We start from the raw sequence: 25,709 nt of genomic DNA, 5'->3' as shown, positions 1-25,709 counted from the left end.
TTATCTCATTATCCTTCCAGTAGTTAAGCATGAGTCCCAAGGGGTTGCCAGAGGGAATTTGATTCTTTTATTTTTCCTAGAGTTCATTTTTTGGTGGTGGGGCATTTCCCATCCCTACTTTCAGATCTGGCAGCCCTTTACAGCGCCAACACTCGCCTGCAGGCATTTCTGGGATAGTAGTCTTTTCACTCCAAGTCAGCTGCTTTGCTCATCCACGAGCAATTCCCTTGCAGGGCGGTGTCGGGTCTGGTGCTTCTTGGCACCGAGCAGGTTGGAGCAAAGCCCTGACTAGGTCAAAGGGACTGCCACTGAGGTGCGTGAGGTTGCATCAGCACCCGCAGACCTGTGTGTCAGGGTTCCCAGATGTCCCAGCTACCAAGGAAATCCTTCATCACTCCTTGTAACTTTTCTTGTTTACACAAGAGTTACCTACTCACTGGGATGCTTACCGGAGAGAGTCCTTCTTGTAAGTTGCTAAGAAACTTTCTCTTCTGGGATCATTATCAATCTGAGGAGTGTCCAAAGGGGACAGACAGATATAATAAAGAGTCAAGTTTTAGGAAAGTCTAGGATTCAGGCTTTGGGCAAATAGGCAAGTACCGCAAGTGTTTTGACAAGATAGGGAAGGTCTACAGGTTGCTAGCCCTTGGCCCATTAGCTGTTTTTGAAGACAAGTCTGCCTCTTATGGATCTTCTGCAAGAGGAGTGCCACCTCTCCAGCCCTCAGTCCATGGCCACCCATGTGAAGATTGCTTGGGTTGCGTTCTAGTCTCTACAGAGTTCCATAATCTGGGCAAATAGCAAACGTTTTGTTTCTTTAATGTCTCAGAGCTGAAGAGCCTAAGATAAGGGTGCTGGCAGAATTCACTGGTGAGGGCCCACTTCCTCCTAGACTTCTGTGCCTTCCATCAGTGGAAAGGACAAATGAGACATGGGTCACGAGGGGCTAATCCCAAGTGTGTGGGCTCCGTTGTCATGAACTAACCACTCCACCGCCTTCACTTTCAAGATGTGGATTTTGAAGGTCCGAGGATGCCATGTCCTGATATGTTGCCTGGGGATGTGGGGCTGCTGAGCTGAAGCTGGGATGAGGATTCTGATAGCGCACAGGAATTAGTAGCACCATTCTCCCATTCTGTTTTTAAGCTATGCTCTTCAAAGATCTAGCATGCCAAGCCTTGGAAAATGCTCAGCGTGTGTTTTGATTCATGCCGGGAATCCTTCCTATTTAGGTGATGCTTAAGTGCTGCATATTTCTCGTCCTAGTCCGTCCCTGTCCTTGCTGTTTCTGTTTCCGACTGAAGTGGCTTCTGTGGTTACAGGAGAGACTTGGGTGAGAGACTTAGGCTTGGCTGTTTTGGATTGTGCTTCTGATGTGGAGTGGCTGTCAGGTGGTGATGAGTCAGTCATTTACTGAGGGTAGCAAGCACTAGTCTAGGCACGTCTACCGTGAGCAGAAGTGTCAAGGGTAGCTGTGTTTGTAGAGCTTTTGGTCTAGTTGTGTGTGTGTGTGTGTGTATGTGTGTGTGATCTATAAACAAATACAGCCAAAGTATAACATGTTTATAATGTGTTAATGTATTTTGAGAAAGCATAAAGAAAGAAGACGTGGTAGGGGTTAGAGTTGTCTTTGAGCAAGGATCTAAAGCCTAACATCAGATATCTGCACAGGCAGGAACAAGTCTCCACGGGCCGTTGATCTAGTTGGTGGCATGTCCTTAGGAAAACAAAACCCAAAATTACTGCTAAGGGCCAGGGATATCATTTGTGGTCATTGCAACAGCCTGAGCCGGTATGCTCATATAAATCTGTCAAAGTGGGAACGGGCAGCGTGTGAACAGACACCTGCGATTTTTGTGGGGTTGGGGAGGTGGGCTTTGAGGGAGCGGTGGCTGGTGGTTATCCCTCCTGGAGGCAGCTGGCCTCAGCAGCTGATCTGAGTCAGTTTTCCCGGTGGAAAGTTACACCTGTCAGGGTTACAGCTGTTCTCTAATAAGCCAAGCTCATCTGTGGCCAGGAAGAGAACAAAGGTTCCCAGGTGCCTGGCCTTGAGAGCCCAGAGAAGGTCTGAATCACAAGTCTGAGCTTTCAGCAAGGCGTGTGGTTGCGTGGCCGCCGAGAAGGTAAAAGTCAGATACTGACAGCCTAGCAGCGCTGGGGGCCCCTAAATGAGACATTGTTCCTCTTGGCGACCACCACGCACTGGAGGATGGAGGCTAGCTTTGGGGGTTCAGGTGATGCGGTAAGATGTTTGTCAGCCTTCTGGTAGGGTCTACCTCACAGCATTTTGGGATGGGTTCCTCCTAGGACCTGCACCAGGAATGGCATACCACCAGCCCCCTCCTTGTGTGGGCCGCCTGCCTTGTTTCTCTGGGAAGTCTGAGAGTGTCTGAGATGGTTGAATAGAGATTCTGCTCATTGCGTGCAGGAAATGCAGCATCAGGACATGAGGCAGTTGTTGCAAATAGGTCAGTATAAAGTAGCCACCGAGCGACCCAGCCTTACCCGCCAGCCTGTGAGCTGGCTCTTGCAGACCTTGCTTTAGTGAACAGGCCCAGAGAACACATTCACCCACTTCCTACCAGGGCGTTACTCATCGTCTTGCTCATTACCCAACTTGGCTCGCTCAGGTTCCATATCTTCTCCACGCATCTCTGGTAGACGCCGTGATGACTCACGTGACGGAGCTTTGTAACAAACCCTTGCCCATGCTTCCCACAGGCTGCATCTGGCCCTGAAAGGTGGATGAGGTCCTTGTGGGGAAGCAGGCTCTGGGAGGCATGATAAGTGTTCTGAATTCTATACGTAGAACCCGAAGATGATGCCACCAGAGACGAGGATTGTAAAGGGGAAACCCCTGGGCTGTGACTATGCTGCAGTTCCTGAGGGCAGGGTGGTTGGCCACGCAGGTGTAGTGGTGGGGCTGGGGAGGGCTGGATTCCAGCTTCACAAAGGCTAGGTTAGAATTTCAGACCCAATTCCTCCTTTTGGGTGGCTTTGGACTTTCACTGGGCCTTTCTGTGCTTTAATCTCTGCCTGTAAAATGAAAATGGATCTAGTCACCGATCTGTGCTGAATTAGTCCCGAGGACCAGGTACCGATATGAGTGTAGTGGTTTGTATGGAGAAAGTGGACAAGAAGCGAGCGATTCCTCATAGAAACGATCTCACACCAACTCAGGGAAACATTGTTATTGTTGTGCCCCTGTTATACAGGTGGGGGCCTGAGAGTCCGGTGCTGTCCAGAGCTCTCACTTAAGCTGCCTGGCATCTTCTGTGTCTTTGCCCCTATGGTCACAGCTGTTAAGAGGGCCTGAGTGTGGGCTGAACATGTCTCATACAAATGTTCCTAGTTAATAATTCGTATTTGATTCATTTCTCTCACTCTGATCCCTCATGAGCAACCCATTCTGGTTTCTCAATCTTCTTTGAAATTTGGGATTCACAAAGGTTGTTGGACATAAGGCCCCATGAAATATGCAATGTTTGCCTTGACAGCTGGCATACTGCCACAGGGCAGGCCTCTTTGAATCTTTATCATTTTGAAAGATTTAATTTGATACTTGAGACAGTCTCACTTGATTCAGTGAGAGAGTCTTCTGGGTGTGAGGTGGAGGTGAAGACAAAGGTGATGTGACAGAGAGAAGGGACAGCCAGGAAATAAGGTGGGGCTACACTCTGCAGAGCCCTGAGAGAGGCGGGGCTCCGCTCTGCAGAGCCCTGGGAGGGGCAGGGCTATGCTCTCCAGAGCCCTCAGTGAGGTGGGGCTCCGCTCGAAAACAACGTACACCTGATCCAAATAAGTTTTCACGTTTCATAAAATTATAAAAAGCTTAAAATCTGTTTAACAGTTACTGCTATTCTAATTAATAATGCTTTAAATATACAATATACAATATATAATATATAGTTCAACGACATGAATTACATATCTTATGTTGTGCAACCATTGCTGCTTGTCTCAGTTACTGCCTTATTGCTGCAAAAAAACATCATGACCTCAGCAACTTAAAACACAAAGATTTAATTGGAGGCTTACCTACCGTCTGAGAGGGCTAGCCCACCATGGCCATGTGTGGCAATGGCTGTGTGGACCATGGCTCCGGAACAGTAGTAGCTAAGAGCTTACAACTTATCCGAAAGTTGGAAGCAGAAAGCAACAAGCTAGATCTGAGGTGGGCATTTTGAAACTTCAGAGCCCAGGTATTCCTCAGTGACACACCTCCACCAACAAGGCCTTACCTTCTAACCCTTCCCAGAACAGTCCTACCAAGGAGGGGCCAAGCAGTCGACAGAAGAGCCCGTGGTAGCCTTTCTCAGTGACACACCTCCACCAACAAGGCCTTACCTTCTAACCCTTCCCAGAACAGTCCTACCAAGGAGGGGCCAAGCAGTCGACAGAAGAGCCCGTGGTAGCCTTTCTCAGTGACACACCTCCACCAACAAGGCCTTACCTTCTAACCCTTCCCAGAACAGTCCTACCAAGGAGGGGCCAAGCAGTCGACAGAAGAGCCCGTGGTAGCCTTTCTCAGTGACACACCTCCACCAACAAGGCCTTACCTTCTAACCCTTCCCAGAACAGTCCTACCAAGGAGGGGCCAAGCAGTCGACAGAAGAGCCCGTGGTAGCCTTTCTCAGTGACACACCTCCACCAACAAGGCCATACCTTCTAACCCTTCCCAGAACAGTCCTACCAAGGAGGGGCCAAGCAGTCGACAGAAGAGCCCGTGGTAGCCTTTCTCAGTGACACACCTCCACCAACAAGGCCATACCTTCTAACCCTTCCCAGAACAGTCAGTCCTACCAAGGAGGGGCCAAGCAGTCGACAGAAGAGCCCGTGGTAGCCTTTCTCAGTGACACACCTCCACCAACAAGGCCTTACCTTCTAACCCTTCCCAGAACAGTCCTACCAAGGAGGGGCCAAGCAGTCGACAGAAGAGCCCGTGGTAGCCTTTCTCAGTGACACACCTCCACCAACAAGGCCTTACCTTCTAACCCTTCCCAGAACAGTCCTACCAAGGAGGGGCCAAGCAGTCGACAGAAGAGCCCGTGGTAGCCTTTCTCAGTGACACACCTCCACCAACAAGGCCTTACCTTCTAACCCTTCCCAGAACAGTCCTACCAAGGAGGGGCCAAGCAGTCGACAGAAGAGCCCGTGGTAGCCTTTCTCAGTGACACACCTCCACCAACAAGGCCTTACCTTCTAACCCTTCCCAGAACAGTCCTACCAAGGAGGGGCCAAGCAGTCGACAGAAGAGCCCGTGGTAGCCTTTCTCAGTGACATACCTCCACCAACAAGGCCTTACCTTCTAACCCTTCCCAGAACAGTCCTACCAAGTAGGGGCCAAGCAGTCGACAGAAGAGCCCGTGGTAGCCTTTCTCTCTCAAACCACTGCATGCTATCTATGCCAAGACTTTTCTGTGTACCTGGAATGATGAAATGTAGGGCCATTGATGATGTGTTGCTTCTAAAAATGTCAGCCTTTCAATGGCTATGCGTATCCTACATATCCTACTTATTACTTATCAGCTTACCTGGCTGCGTGTGATGGTTTGTATCTGCTTGGCCCAGGGAGTGGCACTATTTGGAGGTGGAGCCTTGGTGTGTCACTGTGGGTGTGGGCTTTCATCCCCTAGTCCTAGCTGCCTGGAAGTTAGTCTTCCACCAGATGCCTTGAGATGAAGATGTAGAACTCTCAGCTCCTCCTGCACCAGGCCTGCCTGGACGCTGTCATGTTCCCACCTTGATGATAATGGACTGAACCTCTGAACCTGTAAGCCAGCCCCAATGAAATGTTGTCCCTATGAGAGTTGCCTTGGTCATGGTGCCTGTTCACACCAGTAAAACCTTGAGGCTCTGTGGGTGCCTGGATTGTTCCCACCTCTGGGCTGCAACGAATATCCACGAGCAAGTGTAAGCCATGATGCTCTGCTGTGGTTCAGAGGCCCAGTGTTAGTTTCATGGGATTTCAGTGGTAGGCCCTAGGGAAAGCTTTGTCTATAACAAGCTTGCTGAAATGATTTCTTGGTTTGCATGCCTCTGTCCAGTGTCCCCAGCAGGCTTCCTTGCCACCTGGCTGAGTCTTCCACAGTAGTTATCTGGGAGGATGCTGGCAGCTGGTGAGTGAGATTGCCTTGAGCCTCCTGTCCTGGGTGTCCAGCCCCTTGCCTGTCTATGGCTGGGCCGAGACGGTTCTCGTGCACCCACTTCTCATGATTTGCTTATGAGTTCTGCAGTTGCTGAATGGATATTACTTCCCCCCTGTACTGTGTTGGAGCCCCAGCTTGTGTATGCGTGTGGTGCTTTCCCTGGTCAGTTTGTGGAGAAGCATCGTATGCTGGCGACTTGAGTGCTGGAGCACGCAGGGGCCTTTACTAGCTGGTCTGGGTGAAGCTGCCTTTGCTTATGTCTGTGAGCCTGACTAAGCCAGCGGCGCACTCCATCCACCTTGTCCCCTCCCTCCTACCAGGACCTGGGACCTCCCCGTGTGTCTGTCACCTTACTACAAGTCTTATATCTGAGATGGTGTGTTTCCTGATTGGAAAGAACTGATTTCAGAGGAAATAGTGGCGAGGCATTCTAGGGATGCTACGAGCTAGCTAACGTCTACATTCCTAGACGAGAGGGAAAGACCAGCGAGTTATCCTCAGGGCAGTCTGTAGCTATCATTTATAAGAAGCTGCTTAATTTTAATTGATTACCTGAGAACTCTGTCAGGTGTGACGTGTTGCACCTTAGACCTTAGGCTGTGGTCCTTTTCGTTCATGCCTTCCCTGCGGCTTGGTTTCTCTTTCCTTATCCAAAATTACGGAGAGTCCCATCTCCTTTTCTTGTAGTACCCTGCAGTATGTCTAATTTGGAAGGTATGAAATAATTCTAGTCCACGATTAACAGATACAAATGTGTTTGAATTGTTCAGACTGTGTGTGTGTCTCCATTGCTCTCCTGCAAAGCTGTTTTTGTTGCTACCTCATAGTAGGGGCTTTCTGGGAGGGCTTAACCAACTCTTGTTTTTAGCTCTTAAGTCTTATAGGTCCTCCTATCCCCACCCAGCCCACACCCAGAGCCTGAATTGCACCTGGTCATGGTCAAAGCAGTTCTGTTCACATGGTCACATCGCAGACACCGAGGTTGCTTGAGGTACTCTCTGGGGTTGCTGCATGACTGAAAACGATCTGGGCATATTAATGTTCCTCCTTACCACTTAGAGAAGTATTGGGCATGTGTCCTGTAACCCCATAAATCCATGCATTCTTTGCCAATAGTTATCCCCGCCCCTCCTCATTTCACTGAAGGGGAAAGAATGTGGCGGTCTTTGGCACGTGTCTGGTTGTTGCTGCAGCCTGGCTGGAGGAAGTAGTTGTCTTTCATGCTCTTGCCTCTTTCAGTGTGCCCTCCTCAGTGGGAATTCTCCCACCCACCCAAGAGTCCATCACTTCCCTGAGGGGAGGCAGGGCTGTGCCCTAATCCTTGTCTTTCAGGTCTTCTGTGGTGTCTTACTCTCAGTGCCCACGACAATGATTATGGCTCATTACTGCTGAGCAGAGAGGTGTCTGAGAGATCCCACACCAGGGAAAGCCCAGATGTTCTGCCTCCACAAGCCACATGCACCTCCTGTGAAGAGCGCAGAGCATCCTTGGAATCCACGGGCCCACTGCTTGCACGTGGGCAGGATGGCATCTGGTCCCATATGTTGTACTACGGTCACTAAGGGATCTTGGGTTTTTCCCTCCACCTTGCCTTTCCTGTCTTTCCCCCATCACCCTTCGTGTTACAGATCTGGCTTCAGTTGCTAGTATGTGGGCCACTGGCAAGTCTGAAACTTTTTATTTTGATGTGTTAAAAGTGGTTCTTCTGTGAGGAAATCTAAATTGAGTTAGTGACAGAAATTGGAGTTTTCAAATCATGGAAAAATATAGTTGGGAGATAGAACTAGGGGTACGGAAAGGAGTAAATTGGACAGCGTGATTTGATCGCTGAGAAAATTGAAGCCTCGGATTCCGGGGAACTGCCCACACTGTCCCAGCAGGGCACTCTGGAGGTAGCACGAAAGGCCATTAGTGTCCTCTTGGCCTCTTTCTTTGATGTTATATTCTTTGAGGAAAGCCCCACATCTTTATCAAGCATTCATTTGAGAGAGAGGGAGGGAGAGAGGGGAGAGAGAGAGAGAGGGAGGGAGAGAGGGAGAGAGAGAGAGAGAATATGCCATAAGGAATTGTTAAGTTGGGTTGCACAGGGTTTCATGTGAGCCTGTGAATATTCTCCTATCAAATGAGATTTAACTAGTACCTGTACTGTACATAAGACATTGCCTGTGAGGGTGAAGAAACCTGGACATCTCTCAGAGAGGAGGAAGGCCTCTTCTGGGCCACGATAAGGACCCTGAAACATTCCTTGTTTCCTAGCCGATCCACAGACCACCCAGCACCAGAGCAGGAGGCATGAATTCGTATTTAGCCCTCGGACCCGTTTCAGAGATAAACGATTGGTTTTGACAATTAGTCTGTAGCTAGCTACAGGACACCTTTCCATGGTGCCCGCTTCCCTTCCGTGGTCCCACCGGACTGATGAGATGTGTATTTAGAACTGTACATACTGGCTGTTGCCCAACACCCTCAAGGGGCATCAGCTGATATAAGGAGGTGGACACTGCTCTCCAGCCTCACTGCAGACAGGTCGTTGTTAGGTACCAAGCAGGCTGGTGTGAACACTTCAGACTTTGTCCTTGGGAGTCCTCCTCCAGCTCTAGGCTGTGGATGTTACCTCCATTAATTGTGGTAGAGTGGGGAAAGCTGGCTAGATCCCTGATCCTTAAAGAGAAATCCAGAGGACCGTGTTTTACCAATGACACTGTTGCATTGAACAGGACAGAAAGGTTTAAAGTCCACTCTTTTTTTTGTTTGTTTGTTTTTGTTTTTTGTTTGTTTGTTTGTTTTCGAGACAGCGTTTCTCTGTGTAGCCATGGCTGTCCTGGAACTCACTTCGTAGACCAGGCTGGCCTTGAACTCAGAAATCCGCCTGCCTCTGCCTCCCGAGTGCTGGGATTAAAGGTGTGTGCCACCACCGCCCGGCTCTAAAGTCCACTCTTAAAAACCTAATGTATGCAACAGCAAGCTAAGGACTGAGCTGACTAATTTTTGCCAAGGTTAGGCATGGGCAAACCTCAGCATGGTTGTTTTTCCCTTTTCCTTTCCTTTTAGTCTTGCCCTCTAGTCTATGGTAGCTGGGAGTCCTGACCTCCAGCTGTAGACTACAAACTGCTGGAATTACATACCCTCCTGCCACAGCCAGCTGGTATTCATGAACTTAACTGACACAGTTTGGTAACAGAGAGGTCGAGCCTTTTCTGGGTATTTCTCCGTGTTTTTCTCCGTGTGGTTTGCTACCATGTTAATTGTGCTGGCTCCCGTGGCAGCATCCAGCTGCTATGCAGAGAGCTTTTAAGGGCACCAAAGTCTCGATGTCTCAAAAATATCATACAGGGTGTTTTCACTTTGACTAACACCAGAGTATTTTTGTGACTTGGATCAGTTAGTCTCACCCCCATGGTGATGCTGATCTGGAGAAACGCTTGAGGACCAGATGCTACCCCCTCTACTGGACATGGTTTCTTTGGCTCAGAAATACTATATATTTATGCCCAAGTCTGTTGCCTCCGGTGAGGGTCATAACTACATTTCTGCTTTCTTTTCCTAAATGCATATGACTTTTTCAGAGAGAAGGAAAAATGTTAAATTTCAGGTTAAGATGCTGGGAAGTTGAAGAAGGCTGGTCATTGGTCTGATGTGTGGCGGGTCTTCCAGCTTGGCTCTCCCTGAACAGCCCTCCAACCACAGGAGCACATGTTTGGTGAGAAGTAGTGTTCTTCTGAGAGGGCCACTCAGCCCAGAGGCTTCTCTGTTCAGGTGTTGGTAGGTTTCCCAGTGTCAGCATTTGTTCGTCCGGGTCTTTTGAAAATTCTCAGGCACTAAATGACAACAGCAGGTGTTAGGTGCTAATTATATCCTCATGGATGTCTCAGGCTAGACTTCAAGGAGTCTCTGGTGGTCTCTGGAACCAGCCATAGGGAGCTCCACTTTCAGGCCTGAGATACAGGGAGGGGGATGAGAGCTGACTCAGTCCAGCAGAGGCTCATCCGGTGGTGCCTCTGTGGGGCTTCATCAAAACTGAGCCAGCCACCTCCTGGGCAGAACTGGGTAAAACACCAGACAAATGCCACCACCTTTTCTCTCCTCCAGGGAGAAATTAAATCACCTCAGAAGGAAGAACTGAAAGTCTGTGGGATTCGAGAGTTACAGGACACACTTCTTGGGATAGAGTTTTAGTTACTTTCCATTGCTTTGAAACAAACGTCATGACCCAAGGACTCATGGAGAAAGAGTCTTGGTCCCAGAAGGTTAGATTCTATAACGGTGAGACTTGTCTGCAGGAGCAAGAAGCTGGTGGGTCACATCTTTATCCACCCACAGGAAATAAAGCAAACAGGAATTAAAGCCCAGTGATGAACTCTTACAGCCCACCCGGTGACATTGCCTCCAACTGCCTGTCCCAAAGGCCCTTTAAGCTCTCCTTATTATGTTTTCAAGCAACTCCTATGGCTTATGGTTGTAGAGAGGGAGGAGTCCTTCATGGGGGACTCAGGGAGGTGAAGGGAGGTAACCAGACCAAAAAGCTGAGGGGTCCCATCCTTAGGCAAAAGCAGAGGCAGAGAGAGTGAACTAGAAGTGGTGAGGCGCTATGAAGCCTCAGAGCCTGGCTCCTGCCTGCAATTCACTTCCTTCAGCAAGGCTCTGCCACCTCCCCAACCGTGCCACCAGCTGGGACCTCAGCATTGAGATGTGGGAGTGTATGTGGGGGACATTCTCATTCACCCTGGGACAGATAGTATAATAATGGTCACCAAGGGCTGGAGGAAGCCTGGGGGGGGCGGGGGGCAGGGAGGGAGAGAGTAGCCAAAGGGTACATGTAAAGCCACAGTTAGTTCAAGAATCTAGGGCACAGCAGACAGTAGTCAATGATGCATTGTATCCTTCAAGGCAGCGGGGCAGCAGGGAGTTGAATGTTTACCAGAGCCAGTGAGATGCACTGAGGTGGCGGATCTATTAATCACCCCGACTTGAGCATCGTGCTCCATACACAGGCATGGGGACATTACCTCGTACCTGACAAATTTATGCCGCTATATGTGAATTGGGAATAAGATAAAACTTGAAGAAACTTCTTAGGGAGCGATGCGTTTTCCACGTGGACCGTGGAGCTCGTTTTTTACCCGTTAGCGATTTGTCACATTCTTCTGATAAAACTGGAACAAGATTAAACACCCTTCCTGTTCTGGGGTAGGCCGGTGCTTGCCGATACTGAGATTAAACACCCTTCCTGTTCTGGGGTAGGCCAGTGCTTGCCGATACTGAGATTAAACACCCTTCCTGCTCTGGGGTAGGCCGGTGCTTGCCGATACTGAGATTAAACACCCTTCCTGTTCTGGGGTAGGCCGGTGCTTGCCGATACTGAGATTAAACACCCTTCCTGCTCTGGGGTAGGCCGGTGCTTGCCGATACTGAGATTAAACACCCTTCCTGTTCTGGGGTAGGCCGGTGCTTGCCGATACTGAGATTAAACACCCTTCCTGCTCTGGGGTAGGCCGGTGCTTGCCGATACTGAGATTAAACACCCTTCCTGCTCTGGGGTAGGCCGGTGCTTGCCGATACTGAGATTAAACACCCTTCCTGCTCTGGGGTAGGCCGGTGCTTGCCGATACTGAGATTAAACACCCTTCCTGCTCTGGGGTAGGCCGGTGCTTGCCGATACTGAGATTAAACACCCTTCCTGCTCTGGGGTAGGCCGGTGCTTGCCGATACTGAGATTAAACACCCTTCCTGCTCTGGGGTAGGCCGGTGCTTGCCGATACTGAGATTAAACACCCTTCCTGCTCTGGGGTAGGCCGGTGCTTGCCGATACTGAGATTAAACACCCTTCCTGCTCTGGGGTAGGCCGGTGCTTGCCGATACTGAGATTAAACACCCTTCCTGCTCTGGGGTAGGCCGGTGCTTGCCGATACTGAGATTAAACACCCTTCCTGCTCTGGGGTAGGCCGGTGCTTGCCGATACTGAGATTAAACACCCTTCCTGCTCTGGGGTAGGCCGGTGCTTGCCGATACTGAGATTAAACACCCTTCCTGCTCTGGGGTAGGCCGGTGCTTGCCGATACTGAGATTAAACACCCTTCCTGCTCTGGGGTAGGCCGGTGCTTGCCGATACTGAGATTAAACACCCTTCCTGCTCTGGGGTAGGCCGGTGCTTGCCGATACTGAGATTAAACACCCTTCCTGCTCTGGGGTAGGCCGGTGCTTGCCGATACTGAGATTAAACACCCTTCCTGCTCTGGGGTAGGCCGGTGCTTGCCGATACTGAGATTAAACACCCTTCCTGTTCTGGGGTAGGCCGGTGCTTGCCGATACTGAGATTAAACACCCTTCCTGCTCTGGGGTAGGCCGGTGCTTGCCGATACTGAGATTAAACACCCTTCCTGCTCTGGGGTAGGCCGGTGCTTGCCGATACTGAGATTAAACACCCTTCCTGCTCTGGGGTAGGCCGGTGCTTGCCGATACTGAGATTAAACACCCTTCCTGCTCTGGGGTAGGCCGGTGCTTGCCGATACTGAGATGACTGATGGAGCTCCTCCGCCGCCTCTGTGATGTCACATGTCTCAGTGTGTAGCATGACTCTTCCGCCCGGCCGGGCTAGCGATCATTCTAAAGCTGGTATGTATGATCATTCTAATCATCTTCTCACCCCAGTTTGGTTATTCATTAACTTTGTGCTCGAATGGACTCTGAGTCTGCACCCCACACCAAGGGCCTTCCTATTGCTGCCCTGGCTCCTCGCTTCTGTCTAGCCTCCAGATATGGCTCTCAGCCATCAAATGCTAATCGGTGCAAAAGGAGGAGGACAATATTCCTAGAGACTGTAATACTGACGGTGCCACGGTACCACAGGGGTGGGCAAAGCAGCAGACTGCACCGATGGTGACACCTCTTTCTTGGGTTTTCTTAGACCAGCACTGTGGGCTCTCATGGCTGGCTGGTCCTTTGTTATGGGGGCTGTTCTGTATGTTGTAGGCTGTTTGGCAGCATCCCATATCCTTCCTAGTGGACTCTCTCCTCAAGTTGGGAAGATGGAAAGCATCTATACATACTTACAAATACCCTTTAATGTGTGGTCACCTTGCTCCGTGGAGATACTTTATTTTGCTCCCTCAGACCTATGCATGGGCGTGGTGAAGTTTGTTTTCTTCCTTAGTTGTCTTATGCCAACCTCTGTGCACATTACCAATATCATAAAGATTAGCTAGACACGTCTTATGTGTGGGGGCACATATCTGTCATGTTTAAAACTCATGGTTTCCACCACACTAACTCTGATCACTGTTTCTCTGGGAGTTATAATGCGTTTGTGTAACTGTGTGTATGTGTGTGATCATGTGTGTGTGCCTGTGTATATGTGTGTGTTTATGTGTGTGTACCTGTGTGTATGCGTGTGTGCTCGTGTGTACCTGTGTGTATGTGTGTGCTTATGTGTACACATGTACCTTTTCATTGTGGTGTTAGTCTGAGGAGGTCAGAGGCTGACCTCGGATGTCTCTTCAGGGTTTCTCCACTTTATGATCTTGGGGCTCACAGTCACCTCTACTGGCCAGCAATCCTTGTCTTCATAATACTAGGGCTACTGGCGAGTGCCAGCCAGTATGCTTGGATGTTTTGGATCAGGTCCTCTTGTCTGCTTGGCAAACACTGTAGATCCCTTTCTTACCAATGGCTTCCTGCCTGCCTGCCTGCCTGATTCCGGTTGGTGTTCGAGTCACTGTAATCCCTTTAATGATTATTGCATTTCTATTTTTGTGGTCCATATATTTGAGGAAAGTCCCTTGCGTGGGGACAGGGGTCTTCTTTATCTCATTTATATGAGGACACTGTTGCTGTCTTCAGACACACCAGAAGAGGGCATCAGATCTCATTACAGATGGTTGTGAGCCACCATGTGGTTGCTGGGATTTGAACTCAGGACCTCTGGAAGAGCAGTGATGCTCTTAACCTCTGAGCCATCTCTCTAGCTCCAATATCTTTGACTTTTGCTACAGCTAACAACCTTATACAGTGATAATGCTTTATTCACCTGTCAATCTCAGCCACGACTGCTGCAGCCATGTCAGAAAAGCTCTCTGCTTTGTGCTGCAGATACCCGCCTTCCTACATCATGATGCTTCCTTCCTCTGACCGGCCACACCCGAGGCTTCTTTTTATCACTGGCCATTAGAAGTTTTATTTAATGAAACTAATGTTTGGAAACCAAGGTGGAGCCAGGAGAGCAGTACTCTTTGGAGTGAGGGAGAAGGAAGTTAGTGGGTTTCCTCTGCAATTTTTAGAAACTGTCCTATAAATGTTGTTCATGGGAATCAAACATATGGCCGCTTTGTGTTAGAGGGCCAGCGAGAGAGAACTTCTGGAGGATTTTCTGCACTGTGTTAGCAGTTAGCACTGGTTTTAAAAAGGTTTTTGTTTTGTTTTTGTTTTTCTCCTTTCTCCCTTGTCCGATTTCTATGTTTAAACAAGTGTTTAGGAATTACGTCTCTGTCTAGCAAACCATCCAGGGTTCCGCTCCTGTGGGAGCAGGTAAGGAGGTGTAGTTATCCTTTAGGAGATACCAAGATATCTGCAGGTGACAGCAAACAAGAGCCTATGCTTTGCACAGAGAGCTCAGTTTCACTTGTAAAATAGTTAAGATCCTATAGGGAGAAATCTCAAGGATGTGGCGGAGCAGGGTGCTGGAACTGAACGACAGCCAGCAGAGTCCTCAGCTAGGCAAAGGAACGCCAAAGGCGAGAATTTAATTGAAGAAAGGGGCGGAGAGGGAGGCGAGGATGGAGGAGGAGGGGAGGGAAGAGGAGGAGGAGGAGGAGGAGGAGGAGGAGGAGGAGGAGGAGGAGGAGGAGGAGGAGGAGGAGGAGGAGGAGGAGGAGGAGGAGGAGAGGAGGGAGGTGGAGGAGGAGGAGCCGCCGCCGCCGCCGCCGCCCTGGGCCCTCTCCAACACACCCAAATGACCAGATTCATCATAGCACGAAACTTCACAAGTTACACCCACTCCCTCGCCGGCAGCGGGGAAGGCTACAGCTTCCTGATTTCAGTTACTGGAAGTTGGAGAGATGGAAAGGCGGCCGGGAGTGTGAGCCTCGCTGAGCAGCGGGTGAGCTTCGGAAAATTCAATCCACTTTCTACCCGCAGTCTTCTGGTGCTGGGTACTCGGGGAAAGCTGCTGCGTGAGGCTGTGCCGAGGATGGGTGGGAGCCCCGGAACTCTTTACTGTGGTCTGGGGCTGGGAGACTGAATGGCCAGAGTCCTGGCACTGCTTAGTTTCTATGCTGCACCCAGAGCGCCGCGCTTCTCAGTTGTGCTGTGAGAAGCAGTCTGCCACGCGGGTTCTGACTCTCCGGGAAAAGAGGCTGGAAAACTTCATCAGTTTCTCTTGCCTAAGCGAGGATCATTGTATGAGAGAAACGGGAAAGAGGCAGTGAGATTGATCTTGACACCCACCAGGGATGCTTCCTGCCTGAAACCCACCGTGCTGTGTGAGCCTCGGGCGATTAGGCGGTGTATGGGGTAGGGTGGGTGGAGGGAATGCGAAGGAGAGGGCTGGGATTCTAGGCTGGGCTGGTTTCCTTGGGTGGGGGTGGGGGTGTTCTGAAGCTTTGGCTCCTGACCAACACCTGGATGGGACTTCTGGAATGAGGGTCTGGAAGTCTCGAGTTTTCCCACTAGTTTTGCAATTAGGCTAGTTGGGCTAAAAGCCCCTTTGGCATGGGGAAAGGGGGAGGGGGAGAACTGTTTGTTTATCTGGAACTTCATTTTTGATGTGAGTTTTTCTGCCGCAGCTGGTTGATCTGATTCATTGCCTAATCGAATTTGGGGTAGAGTGAAGAGAGGAAGTTTGGCTGAAGGGTGGCACCAGGTTTGGGGTCTTTGTAAGAGACAATATCCTAGCAAAGCATAAACTCGGACCCCCACTCCCCCTGCTCCGCCCCCCCCCCCCATCCTGATTTTTGTTTTCAGCACACTTTCTTGGGTATGTGGTCTTTGATTGCTGTGTGAAGTCAAAGGAAGTTTTGAGGCTGACATACCTGTTTTGCATATTTCGGATCTCATCAGTGATTTGGTGATGCATTGGAGCCAGGATCTTATATGTTTGTTACTAGCTAATCCTTCATGAAATTACTTTTATAGTAAGAAAGGTAACTGCGATGGCTGGCTCTTAGGTTTGTAACTACCTATCCATTTTGCAACAAACTCCTAGTTTGAAGAGAGTGGAATGGGAGGTGTTCTTAGCTGATCTGGTCATTTTCCTAGTGTCAGATAGGATGGCTCGGCTGTCTCTTCCACTCTGGTATTGCGAATCTGGGAAGCAGGCTGCCGGGAACCTTCTGCTCCCTTGAGGGGTAAAGATCTACATGTAAAGGAACGACTCTGTGACCAAACTAGACCTGGCGGGGGTGGGGGTGGGGGTGGGGGTGGGGGACGGACAGGTGGCATGGCCCAAGCTGTCACACCTGCTAGCTCTTCTGTGGATCCAGAACCAGCTCAGTAGGGAGGTGGCTGTGGGCACGGTGTTGTTGCACCTACTTCTGAGGAACCGGTTGTCTGCCGCTCTGCAGGAGGCAGCTGAACTGGATCTTGTGATGGCCAGGGCAACACTGAGTAATGGATGCGATTCATGGAACAGTAACCCGGAGAGAAAGGGGGAGAGAAAGGGGAAGCTGCGCGGCGAGTGACAGATGAAGTGCTCGCTGTGGGTGGACACAGTGGACGGAGCTGGGGTTGACTCTGCTGTAGGACCCCTAAGTGTCTGGAAAGCTCCAGCTCTTGTGTGGTGGTCTTCTTTTGGCCCCCTCCCCCTCCTTCCTGGTTTGCCTCTGTTTGCTTTATATGCTTTTAAAGTTCTGAATACAGTTTGTTACAGATCTATAGGACCACTGACATTGTTTGTTTTAGTAACTAATTTTCATTGGAAGTTTCCCAGTTCTTGTAAGGTTTAAAATATATTGGTATACAGTTACATTGGATAGATTGTTTTTAAAGACTGGAGCATATATAAAAATGTTTTCTTTTTCATTCTTGGCATTGGTTATATTTGTTCATATTCATCCCCCCCCCCCCCCGCTGTGTGTGTGTGTTTACTGGTGCTAAATCCATGATATCCTGGCAAGTGCCATACCACTAAGCCACACTCTTCCACCTGTGTGCATTTTCTTGATCAGCCTTATTAACATGTCAGTTTTATTGCTGTTGGAAGAACCAACATGGGTTTGTACTTGACACACAAAGCCCACCTCCTTCCTAAATTAAAAACATTGAAATGTACATCTAAAAAAATGCTGCTTATGGGATGCTGTCAAAAAGGTTTTACAACGTCCTTTGTAAACAAGCAGCTGAGTCCCTCTGCTGTAAGGAGGAAGACATTATGTACTTGTCTTTGACGTTGATCGTGTTTTTCTGCTCGTTAAAGCGTACCTTCTGTTTGTGAGCATCATACATATTGGGCCAAATTGTTCCAAGGTGGGTTTTGTGTATTCACTGGGGCACACCCTGTGAAATTGTTTTAGAAGCATCCAGCCAGAGTGTGCACGGGGCTGCGAGGTGATTTACCGTGGAGTGTGGGAGCGTTCAGCCCTCTCGGCAATACACGTTTACCTTGTGCAAGAGTAGACAAATTTGTGGTAATGACTGGGGAGGAACATTTCATTTCTGTTCATATTTAATGCATGAGCCTGGGTGCTCTAAAGTTTAGAGCAGCCTTTCTGACTCTGCCAGTTAGCTGTGAGGTCTCAGGATAATGCTTAACCTCCGGATGTCCCTCTCTCCAGTGAGGATGTAAACACACAAACTGCCTGTGGCTCTGGCACAAGTAGGCTCTTCGTGAATGGCAGTCCACTGAGTGTCTCCTGTTTCTAGTCCTCTCTGGTCATACTTGCAGTCTCAGCACCTCTCTCTGTCTGCCGATCAGAATAACGGGAAAGGAGAAAACAGAATTGGGAATGGAATAAAGTGTTTTCCCTGTCTGTCCCCTCCTCACTAGGAGTGGGTAGCTCACCAGGGATACCTTTTACATTTCCTGGGTCTTAATCTTAGTTTCCTAGTTAAGTGACGGCCTCCTTCTTCTGTCCAGTGTTTACCGTACCTCCCTGGGATTACTCTTCTTTTTAGTTCATCTCATTTTTCTCTCTACCTTCCTTTCATATCTTTCTCAACAAGGGTGGCACGTTGAGCCATGACCAGGTGAGCATGCTTACGTCAAAGCTGAGCTGGGAGAGAGAGAGAGAGTTCAGGGCAGAGGCCACAGCCTGGGTTTTAGAAAGGAATGTTGGATTGTGAGGTCCTCCAGCCCCAAGCCTCTTGATCTTCTTAGGGATTGTCAACTAGGTCCTGGGGGGGGGGGTATGGTGTGATTTGTGCATCGTATTTATGCATCTGGAGTTATAAGGGGCAGACCTGGGGGCCGGGGGTGGGATGGGGGGCATGGGTGAGGTGGGGGGGATGGGTGGAGTGGGGGTGGTGGTGAGCCCTCTGGGGAGTGGTGGTTAGCTGGAGTAGCCTTCATTTCATTATTGTACAGGGGTAGTCATTCTCTGTTGCACCCAAGGATGGATTGTAACTGATGAGCTTCAGGTGTGGAATTCTCTTCAAGGAGGACATCTGCTCTTGGTCCAGCCTGTCTGCTCTGCTAGGCTGTCCGTGCTGGTGCTGTTTCATTCCAGTGGTTGCTAGAGGGAGGGAGGGATGGAAGGTGAGGTTCTCACACGTGCCTTGCCCCTCATTGAGTGCGCATGAGCTGGTATTATCATAGTGTTTAACTGGTGAGAGTTTGGGGGAGGGGGGCAGATACCACCACTTTTGGGAAGTTTTGTTTGCATGATGTTTTAGCGAAGATTCGAGACTTTCTCCTGATCATAGAGTTTCATTTAGCATCCTGGTGTTTCCACAGGCAGTGAAATGGGATGGGCAGATACTTCGGTGCTGTCCTCTGCAAAGCCTAAGAGAATAGGGGCCTGGAAATGTCCACTGGATTCTTTAAACACCAGTTGCTTTCCCAAGCATTCACGTAGTACTCAAAACAAAAGTACTGTCTGTGATGCGTGAGGTGCTTTTTCTGTGTCCTCTTGCCTGACAAAAGGTTTCCTGGGTAGACTAGGCACACACAACTCCTTACTCTGGATAGGGATCTTATGACCACCAAAGTCCAGCTTGGCGAGCCAGTGAGTTTTACTGAGGCTACTTACAGGAATATGGGGGAGGGGTTACTTACAGGAGCAGAAATGATTCCTGTAAAGACAGCTGTATCACCAAAGCCCACCCCAGCATGGTGACAGCTAAAAAAGCCGGGAACCTGGAGCTCACTGCACAGTCTGCAGGCAGCTCAACAGGTTGGACAGAGTCCTTTCCAAGTGACTCTGGTCTAAACCTTCCAGGCAGCTCAGCTGGTTTCTGCTTCTCCCAGGCAGCTGGTCTGGTCTCAAGAGTCTTTTAGGCAGCTTGGGTTGTCTAGGAATCTTCTCTCTTACTGCTTACCCTTACAGGGAGGGACCTAGTGAATCTGGTCAGTTTCAGGGACTTCCTGAAGCTGTTTTGAGTAGTTTATCTTTATGCTTAAGGAACATCTGTGCACATCAGAATCGGATTGGAGCAAACTTAAACAACACCCATATACGTGTTTTTGAAATATATGCAAAATGAGCCTAAACCCAGTCTCTATCTGCTCTGACAGGTAGAACCATTGTGGACTGAAACCCACCTTTCCAGATCTGAAAGGAAGACTGAGGAAGAGGAAGGGAGGGGACAGTCCCGGAGACAATTCTAGTCCCTCACTCAGGACTTGAGCAGCGCCTTCAGATGGCACCTTTGGAGATCTTGACCAAGGCTCTTCTGTTTGGCCTGGGGTAAGTATGGTGTTTACAGAATAAGCATTTGACCTACAGCCTTCCCATCTTTATTGTCTTGGAGTGCAGCACAGAAACAATGGAAAGTTTTGTGTTGGTGACTGGCTCTGGGGATGGAAGTTACTGTTCTCCTCGCCGAGAATCAGAGGCTTTGAGACAGCTGAGAGTTTGAGATTCTCCTGGCACAGTCTACTGTTGCGTTGTTCGGTGACTTTAGAGGTTGACTGCCTCCCTCTGGGCTCCCTGCTTCCCTTTTTGCCTGTTTGTCTGGTGTCAGGAAAGGGGATGAAGGAACAGATTTGACAACACTGGGCGAAACCTGGTATTTCAGTGCGCGTGTTTGAAGCCTGTAGGATTGTATTAAATGAGAGAGGCTCCGTCGTCGTCGTCGTCGTCGTCGTTGTCGTCGTCTTCTACCTGCAGACCATGCTTGGGGAAAGCAGGCCATTTCGTGGGAGAGTCATTGCTGTGGTCAGACCGGACAGTTTCATTGTGTGTGACCAGTCTGGAGCTTTACCAGAAAGGATCTGGGACTAAAACATGCCTGAGTCACTTAGAGGAGGAAGGCTTCAAAGAGATAACTTTGTTCCTTGGAAGGGTCACACACACATTTCATTAACCCCCTGTGAGGGGGACAGTGGTGTCACTCTAGTTCCCGTTTGCCTTTAGTGGGAGAGAATGATCGTCACCAAGAGGTACTTTTTTGATGGAGCAATGGCTTAGCAGATAAGAACATCTGCTGCTCTTCCAGAGGATGTGAGTTCAATTCCCAGTACCCATGTGGTGGCTCACAGCTGTCCATAATGCTAGTTCCAAGGGATCCCATGTCCTCTTCTGGCCTCTACAGACATCTGGCACACACCTGGTGCAGTTACATACATCTAGGACAAACACTCACACACATAAATAACTTTTTTTAAAGGAACTTTTGAGCAATGTGAACTTCTATATTGTTCTTCCCAGGTTTGCCTGCTGCTCATGAACGTACCCAAGCCCGGGTGGTGGCACATCATGTTTTCGTTTTCCTTTTCTTTTAATGTTAACTTAAGCAGGTTTTGGTAAGATGCTGGTGGGTGCCGCCGGCTTTGAACAAAGTAGGAATCAGAATGGCGGCTGCTTCCTGAGGCCCGACAGACCCCTGCAGCTTCTAAGATTTCCCACCGGCATTCCTGGTCCTGTTGTGGGCCCTGCTTCAACCTGTTCTTCCAGTATTGCAGGTTGCTCCTCCCTGCCAGAATCCAGAGCCAGCCATGGCCACTCCCCTCTGACATGCCCAGCAGCTGCCGGAGAAAGCTCCTTGGGTGTTTTTGTCACACTGTGTGACCCTAATTGGGTTATGTGCTTTTCCCAAGAAGAGGTAGGGATGACATCAGCAACAATTGCCCCTGTGTGGTAATGCACACTGCGTTACCCTTGGGACCCAGTCTCTTTCTGTGGGAGGACTTCTCTGAGAGGCTTTGATCAAGTACTCAGGACTCCCCAAACCCTCATTTCTTCCTTTGTGAGAGCTTTTCCACAGCCAGCACCCAGGTTTCTCCTGTCCCTTCCCCATGGACTTCCTGTGGCCTCTGTTCCTCCATGGCCTTCCATATCATGACTCAGGCGTATGTCAGTTACTTAGAGCAATAAAGCTGGGATATGGCAGAGCTCCACTGCTGCAGACCCTGGGCCCCTTGCTCTACAGTCTGTTTTCCCAACTAAGGTGCCCTGGGGCCTCCTCAACTGTGGGACTGATGGTCATTCTTTCCCTCAAACTCTCCTTTGCAGGAATCACCCTGACTTTGTGGTTTGCTTGAGTGCCTCAGGAGAGGCTGCTCTCCCATCAGTCCTCCAAGACTGTGTCAGAGCATGGTAGCCTTGCTTTCCCGGAGCAATCTTCCCCTAGCTCTCTGCTCAGCCATTGTCACCTCTCTCCAAGGTCAACTACTTCCTGCTGCCTTCCTTCTCCAGGCTCCATTTACTCCCAGTTCCCCAGTGTTGCCTGCCCACCCTTTCCCTTGAATACCTTCCACCCTGAAACTGTGCTGCAAAAAGTTTTTTTTAGTATAGACTAGAGTTTATTTAGGCATGGGAAGGGGAGTTGAGAGGGTAGTAGAGGCAGAGAAAGGCAGAGAAGTAGAGGCCGGCCATGAACACATGGAGAGGGGGGAGGGAGAGAGAATTGGGAGAGGGCAGGAGTGGTGAGGAAGAGCAAGAGAGGAGCAACAGGTTGCTTGTTTGTTTCTTTAAAGAATTATTTTATAAGCCGGGCAGTGGTGGTGCACGCCTTTAATCCCAGCACTTGAGAGGCAAAGGCAGGTGGATTTCTGAGTTCGAGGCCAACCTGGTCTACAAAGTGAGTTCCAGGACAGCTAGGGCTACACAGAGAAACCCTGTTTCAAAAAGCAAAACAAAGTGTACTCACATACATAAAAAATATATATATATATATATAATTTATTTATTTTATGTATGTGAGTACACTGTAGCTGTCTTCACACACACCAGAAGAGGGCATCAGATCCCATTACAGATGATTGTGAGCCACCATGTGGTTGCTGGGATTTGAACTCAGGACCTCTGGAAGAGTAGTCAGTGCTCTTAACCCCTGAGCCATCTCTCCAGCTCCTGTGTTGCAAATCTTTAGGGCTCTTTCCCACCTAAGAAGTCTTTGGAGGTCACCTAAAACCCGCCCAGAGACATCCAGAGCAGTGTAGTTTGTTTCTGAGTTCTTCAGTGAGAGAAACACCGGGGTGAAGGAGCTTGATTAAAGGAGGCCAGGGGCAGACCTGAGGGAGCCTGTGCTTGTCTGAGCTCGCGTGTGTTCACACTGCAGCTGCTCCAGCTGAATGAAGCGATGGATGGATGGATGGATGCATCATCCCTTGGCTGCCAGTGCAGAGCCCAGCCACCCACCTCCAGGGAGCCAAGGCAGGTTTATGTGATGAATAATGTCCATTTGCTCCCAGTGCTCAGGCCTGTGGCTAAGCCTGTTCTGTGGAAATGGGAAGACAATCTTGCCAAGCATCTTGCTCCATCCTCCTGTCTGAAAGATATCAGTTGGAATTCAGTGTGTTGAGTTTTATCTGGTAGCCAGCCATAGTCCACAGCAATCTCGACCACATACCAGACATGCTCTGCCTCTCGGGTGTGTCCTTCATTGTAAGGTAGTGGAAAGATCGCCAGCCAGCCTGGGAGTCAGAAAACCAAAGGAAAGAGATTGCATGCTGGGTACCACAACAGTGCACATCTAATCCCAGCAAAACACACTGCTCTCTGGGAGTTTGAAGCCAGCCTGGTGTACATAGCAGGTTCCAGGCCAGCTAGACTACTTAGTGAGAACCTGTCTTTAAAGAAACAAATAGACTACATACATTGAGCACCTATTGTGTACCTGGCATTCTGCTAAGTGCAGGGCAGGGAGATGAGTTCCAAGATCTTCACTTTGCATCTCAAAACACACAGATGTTCAAGTCCCGATGGCACTGTCTGCCTGTGAAACTATTACACAGTATTATCTAGAGGACAATGACAAACATTTTATCTGTACTTGTGTTGTACAGAGGTATGGTTTTTTTCCTCAAGTGCTTTTAGTCTGCATCTGGTTGGATGTATGGATGCAGAGAGGTAGATACGGGGTCAGGCCATGTGAGCGAACTTCCTATCTGTGCCATGTGAGAGTCTCTTCTTTGAATCCAGAGACAGAACCCACATAGCTGGCTGAACTCATCTCCATTCACTTCTGTCCCCTTGCACACAGACCTTCTGTTCCAAAGAGAAGCAGGGCCTTTGATGATGATGTCACACTGACTCTAGAGAGAAGCAGGGCCTTTGATGATGATGTCACACTGACTCTAGAGAGAAGCAGGGCCTTTGATGATGATGTCACACTGACTCTAGAGAGAAGCAGGGCCTTTGATGATGATGTCACACTGACTCTAGAGAGAAGCAGGGCCTTTGATGATGATGTCACACTGACTCTAGAGAGAAGCAGGGCCTTTGATGATGATGTCACACTGACTCTAGAGAGAAGCAGGGCCTTTGATGATGATGTCACACTGACTCTAGAGAGAAGCAGGGCCTTTGATGATGATGTCACACTGACTCTAGAGAGAAGCAGGGCCTTTGATGATGATGTCACACTGGCTCTAGAGAGAAGCAGGGCCTTTGATGATGATGTCACACTGACTCTAGAGAGAAGCAGGGCCTTTGATGATGATGTCACACTGACTCTAGAGAGAAGCAGGGCCTTTGATGATGATGTCACACTGACTCTAGAGAGAAGCAGGGCCTTTGATGATGATGTCACACTGGCTCTAGAGAGAAGCAGGGCCTTTGATGATGATGTCACACTGACTCTAGAGAGAAGCAGGGCCTTTGATGATGATGTCACACTGACTCTAGAGAGAAGCAGGGCCTTTGATGATGATGTCACACTGGCTCTAGAGAGAAGCAGGGCCTTTGATGATGATGTCACACTGACTAGAGAGGAGCAGAGCCTTTGATGTCACATCCACTCTGGAGAGAAGGAGGCCTTTGTTGATGATGTCACACTGACTGGAACTTAGTGTTTGGCTCTGTCCTGACAAGGTCTTTAGTGTTTTGTGAATTGGGTAAAGTAAGTGATACTTGAAACACCATGACTGGGACTGTCTCGGGAAGTGGGTAGATGATATTTGGAAAACTGTGGAATTAGGAATCTTGCCTTAGTTTTAGATATTTGTCCACGGGGCTCTTTGAGTTCCCCCAGATAAGTCACATCGCGCTCTAGTCATTTTAAGGAGTAGGAGGCCATCTGGATGGAAGGCCCTGGGTGGCGGGTGGCGTCGGTCTGTGGTTTATACGGTTAAGGGGGTTGGAGCTTTGGGACACTTCCTCTGGCTCAACTCTCTCCTGCCCACATGGCATAAACATTGGCGTGGCAGGGACAGATGGCCATCCCGGAGCTCCTTTGATGTTACATTTGGTTGCCTAGGTGGGGGTAGAGTGGTTGCTGCCAGTCTCTGTGGGATGAGGAGAGGCTGCCTGGGAAATACCCACTTGACAGTGGGTAAACAGAAGGAAAACTCCACAATAGCTGGGTGCTCTGGTTCGTGTGTTCAGTCCAGACAGCAGTGGAATGGGACTTACATAAGTGTTTAGCTTGGGAAGGGGCCAGAGAGCACAGGCCTTAGTTGATGCGCTGTAGAGTTTGATTTTCTCACTGAATGAATGAACCAGAGCGGGGGTAGGTGAGGGACTGCTTGTCATTGCTTTCATGATTTGGAAAGAAAAGAATCTCCCCCAGAAACCTGGGTTGGGCTCAGGGGAGGGCACCTGAGATCCCAGGTAATGAGTGGAGAGCAGAGGCCTGGTTAGAAGTGTGGTTTCCAGATGATTAAACAGTATTAATCTGTGAAATGAGGGCCAGAAGCTTTGATGGAAAAAGGAAGGGCTGTGATGGAGAAGAGAAACCAGACAGGGAGGGCGTGTAATGTCAGAATGCCGAGAGAAGCAGTTGACAGAGACTGAATGTCCGATGGCCTTACAGGAGAGGGCACAGTAGAGGATGCTGCCACTGGCTGCTTGCAAGCCAACTGCGGCCTCTGGCCATGGTGGAAAAAGCAAGCCTCTGACAGGGCCTGTGATTCTAGCTTTGGGCTAAGAACTATTACTTTTCTAATGTGTTTACAGAAGTCCACCGGGTCAAACCATGCTCGTGCATTCAGCATGTTTGCCGTTCTTCATAGTACATTTTTTTGAGTGGGTT

At 49.5% G+C, this 25,709-nt stretch overlaps 1 protein-coding gene across 9 annotated transcripts in view; it reads left to right on the top strand.

Moving 5' to 3' along the window:
* Tiam1 (T cell lymphoma invasion and metastasis 1) overlaps positions 1-25,709 on the top strand; it is a 358,490-nt gene that overhangs the window by 169,684 nt on the left and 163,097 nt on the right. For 5 of the 9 annotated variants that reach the window (XM_011246112.3, XM_006522978.4, XM_017316936.2 and 2 more), the window contains one exon: positions 19,810-19,981. The gene's annotated coding sequence lies outside the window, so the exon portion shown is untranslated. Of the gene's footprint in view, positions 1-1,217; positions 1,334-15,084; positions 15,241-15,297; positions 15,623-19,809; positions 19,982-25,709 lie in introns of those variants that run through there. The other 4 variants (NM_001145886.1, XM_006522982.4, NM_009384.3 and 1 more) reach the window with 4 other exon arrangements.

This window comes from Mus musculus, chromosome 16 (assembly GCF_000001635.26).
Source record: "Mus musculus strain C57BL/6J chromosome 16, GRCm38.p6 C57BL/6J".
NCBI lineage: Eukaryota > Metazoa > Chordata > Mammalia > Rodentia > Muridae > Mus > Mus musculus.
Note: the sequence above shows the minus strand (reverse complement) of the source record. Positions and strands in the feature narration are given on the sequence as shown.